Below are 16,202 nucleotides of genomic sequence, written 5' to 3' on the forward strand. Positions count from 1 at the left end.
ATTACATTTAAATATCTCTAATTCTAAGTTGTGAAGATACCATATTTTTTATATTTACAATTATACTCGATATCGTCATTACTATTTGATACCACGCAGACATAATGTAACACTTATTCAAACATTCGATAAATGGGACAGCTAGCAGCCAGTATGATCTTTGTATTTCACACATAATTGATATTATGGAAACAGGTGTTTTCGTTACTATGCCTATGTTGTAAATTATATATAAATGACACAATGAAGATACAACCTAAACTGTGTTCTACTAAATTTATAAATTATTCTAAACACGTAGGTAATTTCATTAATCATATTTTTTAGCCGTTTATAACAGAGTCGTGTTTGATGTGTTTCTCTTCTCTCTCTTCTTCTCTTATGAATCCTGATTGCGGTCTATGGTCTTCTGGGTATTGCGACTGTCAAATGAATTTTTATTTTAGAAAAAGTTTACAATTTATAAGAACAGATATTACAATAGTATTATTGAAATGATTTAGTATAGAAGGGGTTTATTGTTAATTCGTGGCTCTTGTAATATCACAGTTACTAGTACTTATATATAATGATAACACACTTAGTTTTCATACTTGTAACTTACGTCGTCTATCTCCATCTATGTATGCGCTCATGACCCTCTCCAGAGAGGCCATACGCCAGCAGTGAAACGACATATATACTGCTATTAGATTATTAAGTAGTTTAAAATTCATGTAAATTAATGCATGTGCCACGCATAATTCTGTGCTATCCATAATATTATTCATGTCCATAGGTGACAGTTATAACGATCAATCAGATAGTCTGTCAACTTGCTTACTATTTCTGGTAATGAAAAAAATCTCAAACAGTAGGATATTTATAGCTAATTCTAATTTTGGTTTCGTTTTTTTTTTGTTTCAGAAACATGACGTGAACAACAACACTGGGCCATCCTCCGCGGCCCACCTTCATTTTTGATTAAATTGTCTCAAGTGAAAGAGCGACAAATGATACTTATAATAGCATATATATATATATATATATATATATAGTATGTACAACGTAATTACGCATATACTAACAACCTAAACATCATGAAATTTTATACGTAAATTAATATGTAGTAATTAGGACAGAAGAAAGGCAGACTTGTAACCCTGTCTAGTTGACCCTATACCTATTGATTATATCCTGATTATGCGAACGATGTTGAGAGTGAAAATAAGTAACTAAAATATTTATTAATGAATATTTTCAAGAGCTGTAGGTTATATTTTTTGTTTCAGTCATCGCGTGACTAGACCAAGACTATTCATCTGCATTTACTATAAAAAATATCTCTCAGACGACGATATTAAACATTTCAATATTATGAGCTTCTTTTTTTTTTGTTACAATGACATCGCGTGACTAGACCGCCCACCTGTTATATTTTTGATCCAACTTGTTACTTAGGAACAGAGAAACTTGCTCTATGATTTATTTACATCTTTGTATGTGTACTGAACGAATATCTTACATAATCGCAAATTTTTCACAAATTATTTTACATATTCGTCGAATTACATACTACTTACAACACCCTCGAGTAAAAGGATCCCAGATACCTTATTCATTAAATTCCCAAAGCCATTTACATCACAGATCCGCATGTACTTATATACAACTACAGGAAAATCGTTACTCTCTTTTCTTTGGTAGCTTCGCAAATATTAATATTCAGAGATTACATAAATAATTTAAATTTATACTCTTAGTTGAGTATGGTATCAGTATTTTTATTATTGATTGTAATAATTATTGACTGGTCAAATATTAATAAAAAACATAAAAATTATAACTATCTAATGTGAATTTATGGGCGACGTAGTGAATGCACTTTATATCTATTAGCACTAAATCGTGTTTAGGCGTATTATAAAATTAAAAAGTGACTAGTGCTTTTCTTTTTGTGTTGCGAGAAATGGATGCGTAGGCCGTGCGAAGGACCCATAAATCAGTTTCTGATTGTAAGAGAAAATCGTGAAATGCACGCGTATTCTATTTCACGCTACGTGGATACATTTTGAAAGGGCGTAGGTGGATTGAATTATTTACAATACTTTGAGTCGCTTTCAATTTCATTTGTCTAAAATGAAATTGTTTTATTACTTATTCAAACCGCACCTTTGTGTTTACAAGAAAAAGGTCTTTTAATTTTCTTTTCATAATTTTACATGATTTTATTCTTAAGGTTAACTCATAAATATTCGTCTATTGACAAAGAGACTAACGCTGCAGTATTAAATTTTTATTTATAAATATACATAAGATGTAACAGTTTTTTATGTAAATCAGATAAAAATATATTATGAACAAAAAAATTATAATGTTTAAATACATATTTTTTCTAAATGATGACATAGCGATAGTTACTTAAATTTAAATAAAAAATAGCAGCATTGCAGCCCATTATAACATGAAGATCTTGATTCACAGATCTCAATGATTTAATTGCCCCAATTATTTATTTATATGGTACATAAAATGATAGATAATAAACTTCCATTTATAGTAAAATTGAGGCAGATGTATTTTAATTATCCTACCTTGTAAACCGGAATACAACTTTAAAGTAAATCGCTTTATATCGAAAATAGATAGGAAGGCATATAAATTATTTTATAATCTTTGTAAAAAGTCGACTATGTGAACAAATTAACAAAACTCAATCATATATTGTCCCAAAATATTTATTCGTAAACAGTACTAGGTAGAAAGCCACTTTTCTCTCCTCAAACAAAACGTCCATCGTCTGTGCAGGCCTTTATTATGAAACAGACATATATCTTAAACAACTACATTGTTTATGATTATACAAATCACCTTATGGAGATTAAAAAATTATAGACTAACTTTACGACATGAAGAGTTAGATGAATCAGTATAATCTTGACTTTATGATCTTGGAAAATTATCAACTAAAACATCGGTTATATAATAAAGTTCAATGTCGCCGATTATAATTTTGGCGCTGATTAAAAACTTAAGATAAATATACTTGATTTTGCATAAGATTTAACAGCGTTTAATGGTGGAAAAGTTGCAATACGCTTGTTTTAATTTTTACTGTGTAAACTGTTTGTTGTAAGAATTTATGTGTGGGAATTTAGGGAAATGCTTCCTTGGTGTTCATATTACATATTTAAGTGTCTCACAAAAACTAACTAATCTTCAAACTGGAACATCCATCCTATGTTATGGAAAATCAGACAATAATAACTTGAGACACAACCCGGAACATACAAAAATGTTAATTTTCTGTATTGTGGTTGCGAATCTAGAAAATTCATTTCCTATATTGTGGCTTGACTGAATGGCTCAATTATGCAAACAACGTGATAATAAAGTTTTTCCAAGATAGTAAAAAGTTGTATCTTTTCAGTAATAAAGTTTTTTATTTATCTATGGAACGAAACAGATTCAGAACCTTCAGGTCATTATCATCTATTGAAAATTTTATGCGTATGTATTTTTTTTTTATTTAAAAGTTATTGATCCAGCAGTATTAAGACCTGCACGGACGATGAACAATTTATCTATGGAGGGGAAAAAAGATCTACTATCCGATATTTTATTTCTGATATTACTACTACTGTGACTAAGGGTCACTGGATGGGCAGCAGCGTTGCTTTTTAAACATCACCAAAGCCTAACTGCGGTTACTAACCCGCCTTCCAAGCGCGGCAACTACTAGCAAACCACTCTTATAGAGAAGGCCAATATATAGCAGTGGACAATTAAAGGCTGATATAATATAATACCAAATTATATTTAACCATATTATTGATAACAGAAGCCGTTACATAATGTATTTTTCTTAAACTGACATCCATTTGAACAAGATGCAGACACTGGAAACAGAAACATGTACTAATCATCAATTCTTGCCAGAAACTTAAAAGGAGAATACGGTTAATGTTATTTTATATCCTAATATACGAAAACCTTCTTACCAATTTTAATGAAGTTTTGTCATTATATGCTGTTTGTTGCAACTTGAGAGAAACAATAGTATTTATCCCGATTAGAAAAATGTATCCATAGGAGGAGGTAGGTGTCAAATCAATGATTTGCGGTTCAGCTAATATAATATACATATACTCGAAGTGTAAGTTTGTGTCCGCGTCCTTAGCAAACTGGGCATTTTGTCCTCCTCGAGCAAAGCTCTCTTATCTGCATAGACATTTGGATTTAATGTTATTAATAAAAAAGTGTCCTTATCAAAAATCGCAGTGTCAGAATTTTTATTAAACTATCTATATATAATATAATCACTACAAACATATTTTATTCAATAAATTTTTTTAAAATAAGAAATAATATCAACAGAGCAGTCGACAAATACCTCTGACTATTCCATTAGGAATTGCAATAGACAGCATAATATTTTTTTTATAAATATATAATATTAATTATCGACTCAAACAACGACATCGTTTTGATTCTCGACACCTAGTGTTTCTACGGGTTATATATATATATATTCTTATTAAACTTAATCCCATTTTACGGAGCCATATTATTTATTTTGTTTATGGACACTCGTATTGGTGATAGAGATCTATGATGGATGACCATTAAAACAAGCGATACGGATTACTGATTGTATTTTATTATAATAGGTAACGGATTGAATTTCTAAGAAATAGTATTAAGAAAATAATATGATACGAAGTGTCACAATGCAACAGCATACAATTAGTTGCTTAGCTAGTCAGCTATCGGCGAATAAGCTACAGATACACAGTATTATGAGTAGACTAATAACAGCAAATGCTTTTTTATATTTCAACGAATTAGATACTCATATTTTCTGCATCAAAATATTGCGTAATGTAAAGACATGAATAAACTGTAACATTCATTTAATAGACTTAAGATACAAATCTTAAGTCTAAAAACCATATTAACTTTTGTCAGTCTTTATTTCTAAATATAGATTAAAAATAGTACCTGCCACCCTTATTTAAGACAGTAGTAGAGTAATACCATGTTTATTTTTTTTTATACGAAACTAGGCGAAAAGTATCTGGATCCAAAAATCAAAAAAATCTAAACCGGCAAGAATCGAATCCGAGTCCTAAGTTACACTACTTACCACTACGCTACGAGTGAAAAAATATATAATAAATATTTTATGTTCACAATAAATATTATATTAATAGATAACAACCGATTGCCAACCAAGAAATTATCTTGTCAGTCTGTCGTTCATTTAACTTTGACATTGTACTGATTGATTTCTGTCATCTTCTGTAACATATAATTTACTGTGACAAGTTGTTATAAAATTTTATCTTGGATATAATAATGATTGTTTATCATTTTAATATGTAGATAAGTATGTAGTATTTCATTTCTTGAGTATCTGCCTACTTGCTATAAAAATATTATATAACAGAAGATCGCATTTTTTTATATTTTAAATGTAACTTTTTACGGCAGCTACAGATAATATAAAAAAGTAAGAAATACCTATTGATAAATCATCTACAAGGCTGAATATGAAAAAAAAAAACATATTGTAATTAGTTTAACAATAGCATAATTGTAATTAAACTTAGTAATCTTATTACATAAAAACAAGGTCTACAACCCAGCGTTTTTATTTAATATTATATTCACAGGATTAGATATATTAGGTATTAAGACGGTAAGTGTATAAATTACTTATTAAGAGTTTAAGCATTTTAATATATTCAAGATAAAAAACATTGTGAAGGCGCAAACTGTATCTATGCTATGGTTTAGATAGTCTAAACGTATAAACTACTACTATATACTACATTTACAATACACATTGAGTAGGTATATAAGACTACATTATACAAATACTACTAACTCAAGTAATATTATAGCTATTAAACTAGGCGTTGGCGTCAATTGTTATAAGAAAACATTTACCATACCCGAAAGTTAAAATGGCATTACCACGAGCTTTAAAAACAAAATCCATCTGTGAAATTAACAAAAAAAAATTTTTTTTGAAAAATCTAAAATATAATTTATACGCTTATTTGCAAAAATTTTTACACGTGATTGTTCACATAATTAATTAGGACAGAATAAGAAAGGCGCCGGGATTTTTATCAGGCCACATTAGCGTGTCATGGGTCGTAACAATCGCGGACGTTCTTTTATGAATTACATTTTACTAGCGACATTCCATGTTATCGCTGAACAACTACTAATTATATTTATTTAATAGTCATAACAACACATACTATTTTTAAAAATACACATATATCTGAAATTCATTTATCGAGTGAACTTTAACACTAAAGTATATAAGCTTCTTGGAATTAATGTTGTTACACCTACTGATTTGACCTACATATGAGTACAAACTTATGCATACACTTATGAGAATATTGAGATTAAAAGTACTCAATTAGATAATTTCCAGTATCTATCACCGTAGACAGATTTATATTTAGTAGGCATTTATTTACTGGTAGAACATGCTGCATTTTATACTTTTATATTACTTAATTTTGAATTAATTTTTAAAATATAATGTTCAAATAATAAACACAAAAGAAATAAATCATGAAAAATATATTCAATAAGAATAAAATTATAATATTATTAAGTATATTAAATAAAACTTTGAAGCAAATATTCTTATTATAGACTTTAACTTAGTAAATTATGTTTATATTATTTTTCGATAAATTATTACAAATATTCTTGCAGTTTTGCAGTGTTCATTTAATATATATATATATATATATATATATATATATATATATATATATATATATATATATATATATATATAAAAAGATGAAATGAAATTGAGATTGAATGAAAAAATTAGGTGAATACTAATTATTTTCAACAAAGAAATAACACAGATAAAATAATATTTGTACCATAAAATTATTCTAAATTATGGTATATTACAAATATTTTTATTATTTTTTATAAAATAACTATAATATTATAAATGTATACAAAAATTTGCTATCGTAAAAAAAATCTGCAACTATAATTATTGCAATGGTAATGTAAGCCCAGCAATAAACTTTTTAACGACTGAGCGTTCTACACCACCGCGTTCGTATCTAAAATAAAACTATTATAGTCTATGGCTCAGAGATAAAAGCTCACATTAATTGGATGCGGCATTAAATCCATTTATCCACTCGGTATGATCTTAATATAGATATTCAATCCTTAAGAATTTATCTCGCCGCTCTTTAATTATACAGGAGAACAACTATTTTAAAGGTATTCGCTTCTTTAATTACATCGAAAAAATACCTTGCGACGACTTGAAAATAAAACAAACGTTTTACTGGCAAGTTTGCTTTTAAACCTCTTGTAAAATGCTGATCTTTATTGAGTGAGAGGCGACACAACTAAAAAATTTATAACTCGATGTAAGCGAAATCTATTTTTATCAGTCTCTTTCGCGGGACGCGTGCAAGTTCAGGGAAACCAGACGAGGAAGAGTTTTATTGAACTGTAACAAAATTAGGCCAATGTGTCAGACTGTGGTCTATTGCAAGTATATTTAACTCGGTATATCTATATAATTACACGTTTTAGATATGAAGGAAATATATCTCTCTAATTTTCAGCAGTGGATGATAGACATATTAAAGTAATGATAATGATGATCTGTATAATTTAGTAACATGTGTCGTACCTAACTATGTGTCATAGTAGCACGATTTATTAACGTTAACCATTATTGAGGCCACCAAACCAATTCCAGCAGGTCCAACAGATTTGGCGAACGTACGTATCACGTACGACCTGAATACGAGACGACATAGACATAGAACACCATATGGTGCGATGTTTAGAAATATTTACAAGGAAATTTCAAACGATGATAATTAACTGAAAGTTCTCGTGCCTACATATTCAAATAGGTACATTATCGTTTTAAAGAGAAAATATTTGTTACCAAGCGCTCACTTTTCTAGCTCATTTTGACCATTTCTTGTAGATATTAATGGAGTCTCATAATAGATACACATAAGTGTAATCCAAATCTCTTAATAAAAATTATGCTCACGACCGTAATCCGAATCGGGGTAGTCAGTAATTATCTATTTTAAGTGCCTTTTCTTCAGTTAAATGTAAAAAAATATATACTGTCATGTTCTTATTTATATATAAATTTTCATCATTACATTTCAATTGTTATAAGTACATCACTTTTGATATCAGGTATTTTAATGGATATACTTATGTATCTTCCGCTTCCTCCTGTAAGCATATCTAAGATGTCTACCTTTTTTGTCCAAAGCATGACCAAGCCTAGATCAAGCATATCTGTCTGGTCAGGATGCAGCTACACTACTCTGTAGCCTATTAATGTGTGCATTACGATATGATATTACAGCTCCTGAGCAGTACCAATATAAGTATCTCGAATTCACTTTCTGATGTAGGTTACACCAAAAAATTTCAACGGAAATAACGCACGATTTCAATGCTAATGAGACTGCTGTAGTTTAACAATTTGCATATTACAATTAATACTATATATTATGCTACATATATATGCGAAAATAAAGTGTAACCAGTTAGCGACATTAAAGTCCCGAAGTTATGGTACCATGATGTTCATTTCCTGTTAAAAATGTGTGTTCAAATTTGTATTCTTTCCTAAAAAATAATTTGCTACATTTGAGTTTTTAGTTTTAGTAACAATAAAGTATCGAATAAAATAACGGAAAAGAGGAAAATATATATAAAATATATACCAGAGGGAGACTTTATACAAAAGTCGTTTGCTTGGGTACTTCTGTTCCATTCGTGTTTCAACCGTAAAGCAGTTGTGTTTGCATGGCTGTGTTTTGGTTTGAAGGGTGGGATATGGCGTGAATTTACAGGGTACAGAGGAATAACACCTGAGTCCTCAGGAATGGCTACGCATGGGGAGTATCATACGCGAAACAGTATACTCTGTTATTTCCATGGTACTGCTCATGTCTATAGGCGACGGTTACTTACCACTTTCCATCAGGTGGACCGTCAGCTTGTTTGCCATTCTAAGTTGTATAAAAGAAACGAAAAGTTTCAGGGACAAAAAATTATAAAAATGTGAAAGAACACAGAATTATTACCAAGATCAGACCTATATTATTATTATACAAAATATTACTAAATAATAAAAAATATTACTTTATTTAACTGAAGATTCAATAAGAATCTTTCGTTCGTAATTATTATTATGTTGATCAAAAATATTAGTTATGTTCTCCTGACTGTTCTTGAAAAATAAAAAGATGACCCGACACGGTAATGCCAAAAGTTATAATTAATTTAGCAGTCGGCATGCACATATGCATTTTGTAAATATAAATGATCGCCCGTGGCAGTTAATAACAATAATGAAATTATGACATATGAAGGTCGTTATGAATGACGTATCTAATTATGAAGTCGGAAAATAAATAATAAATAAATTTTGAAGTAGATATATCAGCGATTAGATTGCCAGGTTTTGCAAAATAATCTATATAACTTTTAATTTACTATGTTTCTTTCTACTTCTACTATGATCTTGTACTACATTAACATCTAATGTCAATCAATATTCCAAGGTTAATAAGCTGAATAGTTTGCATAGAGTAGATTTTGCTTCATAAAAAACATCGATCGTGATAAATATTTGAATTTAGAATCGTGTCTATAAATAGATTTTGCTTTGCAGCAAGCAGTTTTTTTCTTCATAAAGAAAAACTGTATTTTCTATCTTCACAAATCTAATATGGAACTAACATGAGAATAAGCTTTATCATTCCAAAAATAAATACCAAAATAGGATGAATTTTCTTCTTCTCTTTTCGACAGTCGTTTAAAATGTAATTATGTTTTATGAATAATTTATTAAATACTTATAATTACGAGTATTGTTTGTAACACTTTATTATATAGAAACATCTTAAATTATAGGACACAAAGATACAGAGATATTGGTTATATTGCTTCGTAACAATAGTATCTAAACAATATGGTGTAACGCGTACCGAGTACCATGCGCCACTGCAAGTTCAAGGGCGACGTTTCAACGACCGCTCAGCTTAACGCATTACACTTCGTATGCGATAATGCTCGTATTGTCTCGCCTTTGTTGCTTAAAGTGGCTATTGATAGATATCTTTTTCTAATGTCCACATTGCTTATTAATAGCTATCGTAATAAATTAACATGAATGCGATCAGATCACCTGGAAATTACTTTACGAGATCATCATAAATATGAAACAAAAAATATATTTCTGTGAATTACGAATATCTCTACTTGAAGCAGTAACGATGATAAAAAGATATTAAATCTCATGTATTTGCATTTTATGAATACTATTTCAAATAAAAATTGAACTTATTTCATAAAAAAAAAAAAATTCTAACTAACTAGCAACCCGCCCCGGCGTCGCACAGGTTCTTTACGGAAAATATAAAATACCCCGAGTATGAGTGTTCCTCCGAGAAGATGGTGCTTTCAATAAAATTGGTTGAGTAGTTTTTGAGTTAAATCGATAAACAAAAAATAAATCATCTTTGCTCGTTATACATAATATTAATTTACAGTGATACACTACCTAAACCTTCGGGCCCCCCAGTTCGGACAGGGCGCCCGCGCGGCCTAGTCGAATCACGGCGATACGAAATTAATTTCGTTGCGCATTACTTTGATTTTGCTATATCTCCTAAGATATTAATTTAATTTGTAAAGGGAAAAAATAATCTTCATGAAATGCTCAAACCAACTAACGTATTTAAAATGATAAGGATTGATACTGTATTTGTGTAAATAGCTTCCCAATTAGTGTTTTATAATTTCCCATTTTTTAAAGTATTAAAATGGATATAATATGTTATCCCTAAGAAATAGACATATAGCGTCACGGACTTTTTTGTAGACCTTCTTAAGGTGTATAATATTTGTACATTATTTTAATCTTTCTCGAAGGGTTCAGCCAGTGTTTGCAATGTAAGTGCAAAAAATGTGTTTACGACATCACATTAGAAACCTCTAAAATTATCAGGGTTTCTCTGCTATATTATGCAAGTATTATACTATTAATTTATAATGTATAATAACATATAATATATTAAAAAATCGCATTAAAATCCGTTGCGTAGTTTTAAAGATATAAGCATACATAGAGACACAGTGGGAAGTAACTTTATTTTATACATATATATAACATTCAACTTGAATGTAATATCTTTTGGATTAGATGCCCTAGAAAATGACAAACCTACTCTATTTCCAAATTGTATATATGAATAATGTTAAATTGAATGATTCTTAGAAATACCGTAACTATTATTAAGCAATAACAAGCACTTTTTTATTAGAGGTTTATTTTATTTGATTATAATTTATGTTAATTACGTATGTTAAATGTAAATGATAATTTTTAAAATCAGTTGTCTGTAATATATGAGTATCACAGCAGTCGTACCTATAACACACCTAATAACTACAACACATATGTATTTAGAACGGAGTTTTACTATTTACAGGAATTCCAATAATAGAGTTCGTATTAAATACAAATAATACATACTCAATATTTCCACATGTCGTCAAAATTTTGGAACATAAGTATTTCCTGAATTTGGGTTTCTGTAATATAGGAATCCAAACCTAAATTCAACGAAATATTAACTTACATATTATTAATTCTTTATCTATTTTTTTCCATATTTGTCATATAATATACTAAATAAACTTAACAGAGTACCTATACTATCCGGAATTCATTTAATGGTAATGGTAGAGTAATCTTAAATAGAACTTGAATAGTTGTAATAGACATCTGATAGGTACCTAGACGTAATATATTTCATTGACGTAATTCCAATTTTATCGCTTTACTTCGACCAGTTAGTTGTTGATACGCAGATTTAGCTTGCAAAAACTAAATTATATAATTACAGTGTCCAGATTTCTTTACGCAATTCACTTCAACGTTAAATACCATACATTTTTAACAATAAACTGTTCTGGTATTTATTAACCAGACGTATTAAAAAAACCATATACACTTACGATATAGGCAAAATCTCGTATAAAGATTTGCATTTACCTGAATTATCGTGACTTTACCATACTATACATCTAACTGTCCTCTCCTGAACGCGCTCTTATACGCTCTAATTAAAAGCAAATGTAACTAAAGAAATCGATACAAGTCGACAAATCTAGCCACGAAAAATGGGCTTGACGACAAATGCCGTTTTTCCTAAAAATATTTTTTTCTGAATAATGGTCGTGCAAAAATCACAGAGTGCATGTAAATGACTGAAGCAATTCACAAGTCGGTTCGCGAGGCCTTTCGTAGCTAATAGTGAAGAATGGTTTCTGCTAACCAGTGACAATAGCGAAAATTAACACATTTGAAATACGGTCATTCACCCACCAGTTTTCCTTAATAATATGAAAAAATGTATTTGAAAAATCTATCAATAGGGTTACTGGTTTTTATATATTTACAACTTTTAATTTTAACAACTAAAGACTAATAAAAGAATTACAGACTTTCTTTCATAAAAAAAAATCAAATCAATAGTGATAAAAGCACAGGATCAACATAGGAGTGTAAGGTATAAACCATATCCAATGTAAAAATATACATACGAGTATACACTCGTATATGATAGCCTATCTCCTTTTCCATCCCATATATTAATTTAATACTAAATTTAGTAGTGAATGATGTAACAAATAATCAAACTCACTTTCACATTTATTTTCTTATAAGTATTGATTTTTGTATAAGGATTGATTTTTCAGTCTCTAATTTCGTCGGTCGATCTATCTATGCAATTTATGACGACAAATTTCAGATGCTACAAATGCTTTCGAAATGAATAATAAAATATGCAGTCTTAAATAAAAAATAGGAGTTAAAATGCAAGAGTGAGACTTAACATAGATTACTTAATATGTAACTGCTGTACTAGTTCAAGAAGGATATTAAATGAAAGGGCTTCTTTTGTATATTCCAAAGCGATTTCTTAAACTGTGTGATTCACAATTGTTAAGTTCTTGCAATTTATAAAACTTTAATTTATAAATATTATCTTTAAAAATCATCATCATATTTTAAAGGATGTATCTCATTTAAAAAAATATCCTACAAGACATTCTTCATTAACAGAATTAAGAATATTTTAGTAGTAAAATTGGCAAATAAAGCAGACATTGTTAAAATTCGGTGTAAATATTGTTAATAGATTATTGTTATATTTTTGATAACAATACTCAATTATAACATTCTAATGACACATAAAACGTATCGTTATAGGTCTATTTCATTGAGTAACGAGTCATCGACTGCTCGTATCAAATGGCAGAGTTCAATGGTGGCGCCACTATAGTTGTAATTATTATTTTCTACCAATTTTAAAAGAAGAGAGGTCTCGATTAGGTTTGTATTTTTCTGATTACGAATATTCTTAAACAAATTTTAATATGTTTTTCTTACCAGGAGGTTTTACTCTCGTATTAGTTCTATACATACAATTGTGTCAAAATAAAAGTTTTTAAATATAACCTATGGTTATGCATATATTTCCCGAATATTTTATTCATTCGTTTTTTATACATGTAAGCAATAGTACTTTGGTATGAAAATAATTTATGAACATCTATATAGATTTATTCCATAATTGCCAATTTACACTATATTTAATTTATTTAAATAATTATTTCACATTAATTTCACAAAAGATATATCTATCTATCTATATTTAATATGTAGAAGTACCTCAGAATACAAAGTACTAGCTTTTGCCCGCGACTTCGTACGCATCGTTCTCAGATCATGAGAGTTTTATATTACAAATATGAAAGTATTTTTGCATTGGATGACAAACAATATGGAATTTGGCTATTAAGGAATACTTGGTATGGCTAATACACGAGATCGAAGTTAGTGATTGTAGATAAATAATTGTTATCATACGTCAATTAGTACTTGGTTTACGATTTAGACTCAAATTCTCCTATATTGTGTTAAACCAAACATAAAAGAATTGAAATCAAAACAAGCTAATTAGGAAACATAATTTCTTTCATTATTCTGATCGTAAATTAAAACTAGACTACATTTATTCAGATCAAAAGTTCCCTCCATTATGCCTGTGGCGATTGTCGACAAAACGAAAGACGAGTGATTACAACTTTCAAATCAATCTTTTTGAAAGAAATTTAAAAATAGGCTTTTAACATCTCTTTTATATTAAAAATTATAAGAATATCATTTTTAGTATGTATGCACTTTGAATTTAATTATCATATTTCTAAGATAATTTCAATATATATTCAATCATTCATAAAGAGACAAATCTTGAAAAAAAAAAATAAAAGTAGTGGAAATGCTTACAACAGATCTATAACTGTTTTATGTTTTATTCATTTTTTACTGTTTTGTGGATATATAAAATTTAAAATGAATTAAACAAAGACAAAAATGAGTAAAATTGTTTATTCTAATAATACTATAATAAATCGTGTTACTACAAAGTTTGCAAAGAAGCTTCAATTACACCTTTTCCACACCGTTCCTCAATTACACACGCAAAGCGTACGATGGATTTAACCATATTCATGACACAAAAAACACAATCACTCTCCATGTGTATTCGAACCTACTTACTTACTATTGCAATAAATTTCAATAGATATCTGTACTTCTGGTACCTATCAAAACAGGTTAAACGCATTTGCTCAGGTGAAGTTTAATTAAATTACTCAATTCAATGACAATAGTAAAATAATGTACTCAAATAGAGAGTTAAAGCTAATAATGATCCAATTAATCTACCTACATTCCTACAACCTCTTTTTAAACGATTTTAAAAACTGTATATAGGTATCTCAATAAACAGACACGCACATTTTAAAATTATATACATATATATTTATATATAATATAAATTAATATCTAAGTAATGCTTAAATTTATTTATGGTTATAATGTTAGTTATAAAAATATATTGGTTCATTATATCCACTATCTAGTACGCACAGTGTCTCAAATTAGAGGCTAAGCGTGGAAAAGAGAGTCCAGTTTACATTACATTTACATCCACTATCCAGATAAGCATGACTTCGTAATCAATGATATTCTTATTATGAAAAGTATAAAAGCAAATGTAATAAGTAACAAGAAAAAATATTCTCGAGACTGAAATTTTTAATGGTGTAGACGTTTTTGGTGTTAACAGTTTCCATTGTAGTGAACACAACACTCGGCATGCTCACATTTCGCCGAGTATATTAAAATTCAAGGTGGCAAGAGACGAGCCTACCGGATTAATTTGGCTTGTTATTATTAGTGGTTTTCGTTACTGGAGATTTAGTTGGCACTTTAATACATACAAAAAATTTTATCTCAGATTTGTACTAAAAACATTAACTGTTTAAGTCGAGTTAGGACGCTGTAGTAGGAACATAATTCTAATTTATATCAATGTGTAGGTTTAACAATAGATACTCACTTTGCTTATAATTCCATTTTTCCTTCATGCAGATGAAGCAGTTTAGAAGTGCGAGATAGATTTGCTGGTAAAAAGTGAAATTTCTCGTGAAGCCGGCCGGTCGCTAATTATTTATTCACAAGTAGTTAAAAACTTGGATCAGCCGACACTGTCTTCGGTTCGCGGCAACTATATATAAACACGTGTTTTATTATATTTGAATTTACTGTTTATTAATTATTATTATATTTTTAAAGTGTCTTTAGTTAAGAAAATATTTTTTGTGTATTTTTTATGTCAAAAAAATTCGTCAGTTTCGGATTCGGCGACGCAACATATAGCCACAGATCTATGGAACGCAGGACGGAACGCGCGCGTCACCATGCGCGTCTTACGAACTACTGCACTGGCTTCACTTATGAACTTTGCGTTCGGTACTGAATAGGAGGGTTAAAATAGCTACTTCACAAAATAATATTTTAATTCGTTTCATGTAACCCGACAGTGAAAATGTACTGATCTGTTAATACTATGGTCTAAGTGCAAAATACTTACTGATATTATTATATTTTCATATTTCATAAAAAAAAAAAAATATAAATATGAAAGCAACTATTTTAACTATAGAGAACTGGATGCAATATCGCAGTAAGTTTTAATATCGCGATGTTGCGGTAGTGTAAGTGTCGAAACTATAAAACTACAGGATATGCA

At 29.3% G+C, this 16,202-nt stretch overlaps 1 protein-coding gene across 1 annotated transcript in view; it reads right to left on the reverse strand.

The window, feature by feature from the left end:
• Window positions 1–15,878, reverse strand: part of LOC113510803 (A disintegrin and metalloproteinase with thrombospondin motifs 12) — a 98,615-nt gene extending 82,737 nt beyond the window's left edge. The window contains exon 1 of the mRNA XM_052896293.1: window positions 15,510–15,878. The gene's annotated coding sequence lies outside the window, so the exon portion shown is untranslated. The remainder of the gene's footprint in view (window positions 1–15,509) is intronic.
• Window positions 15,879–16,202: the final 324 nt, after the last annotated feature.

This window comes from Galleria mellonella, unplaced genomic scaffold, assembly GCF_026898425.1.
Source record: "Galleria mellonella isolate WM207_F2 unplaced genomic scaffold, CSIRO_AGI_GalMel_v1 utg32, whole genome shotgun sequence".
In the NCBI taxonomy this organism is placed as follows: domain Eukaryota; kingdom Metazoa; phylum Arthropoda; class Insecta; order Lepidoptera; family Pyralidae; genus Galleria; species Galleria mellonella.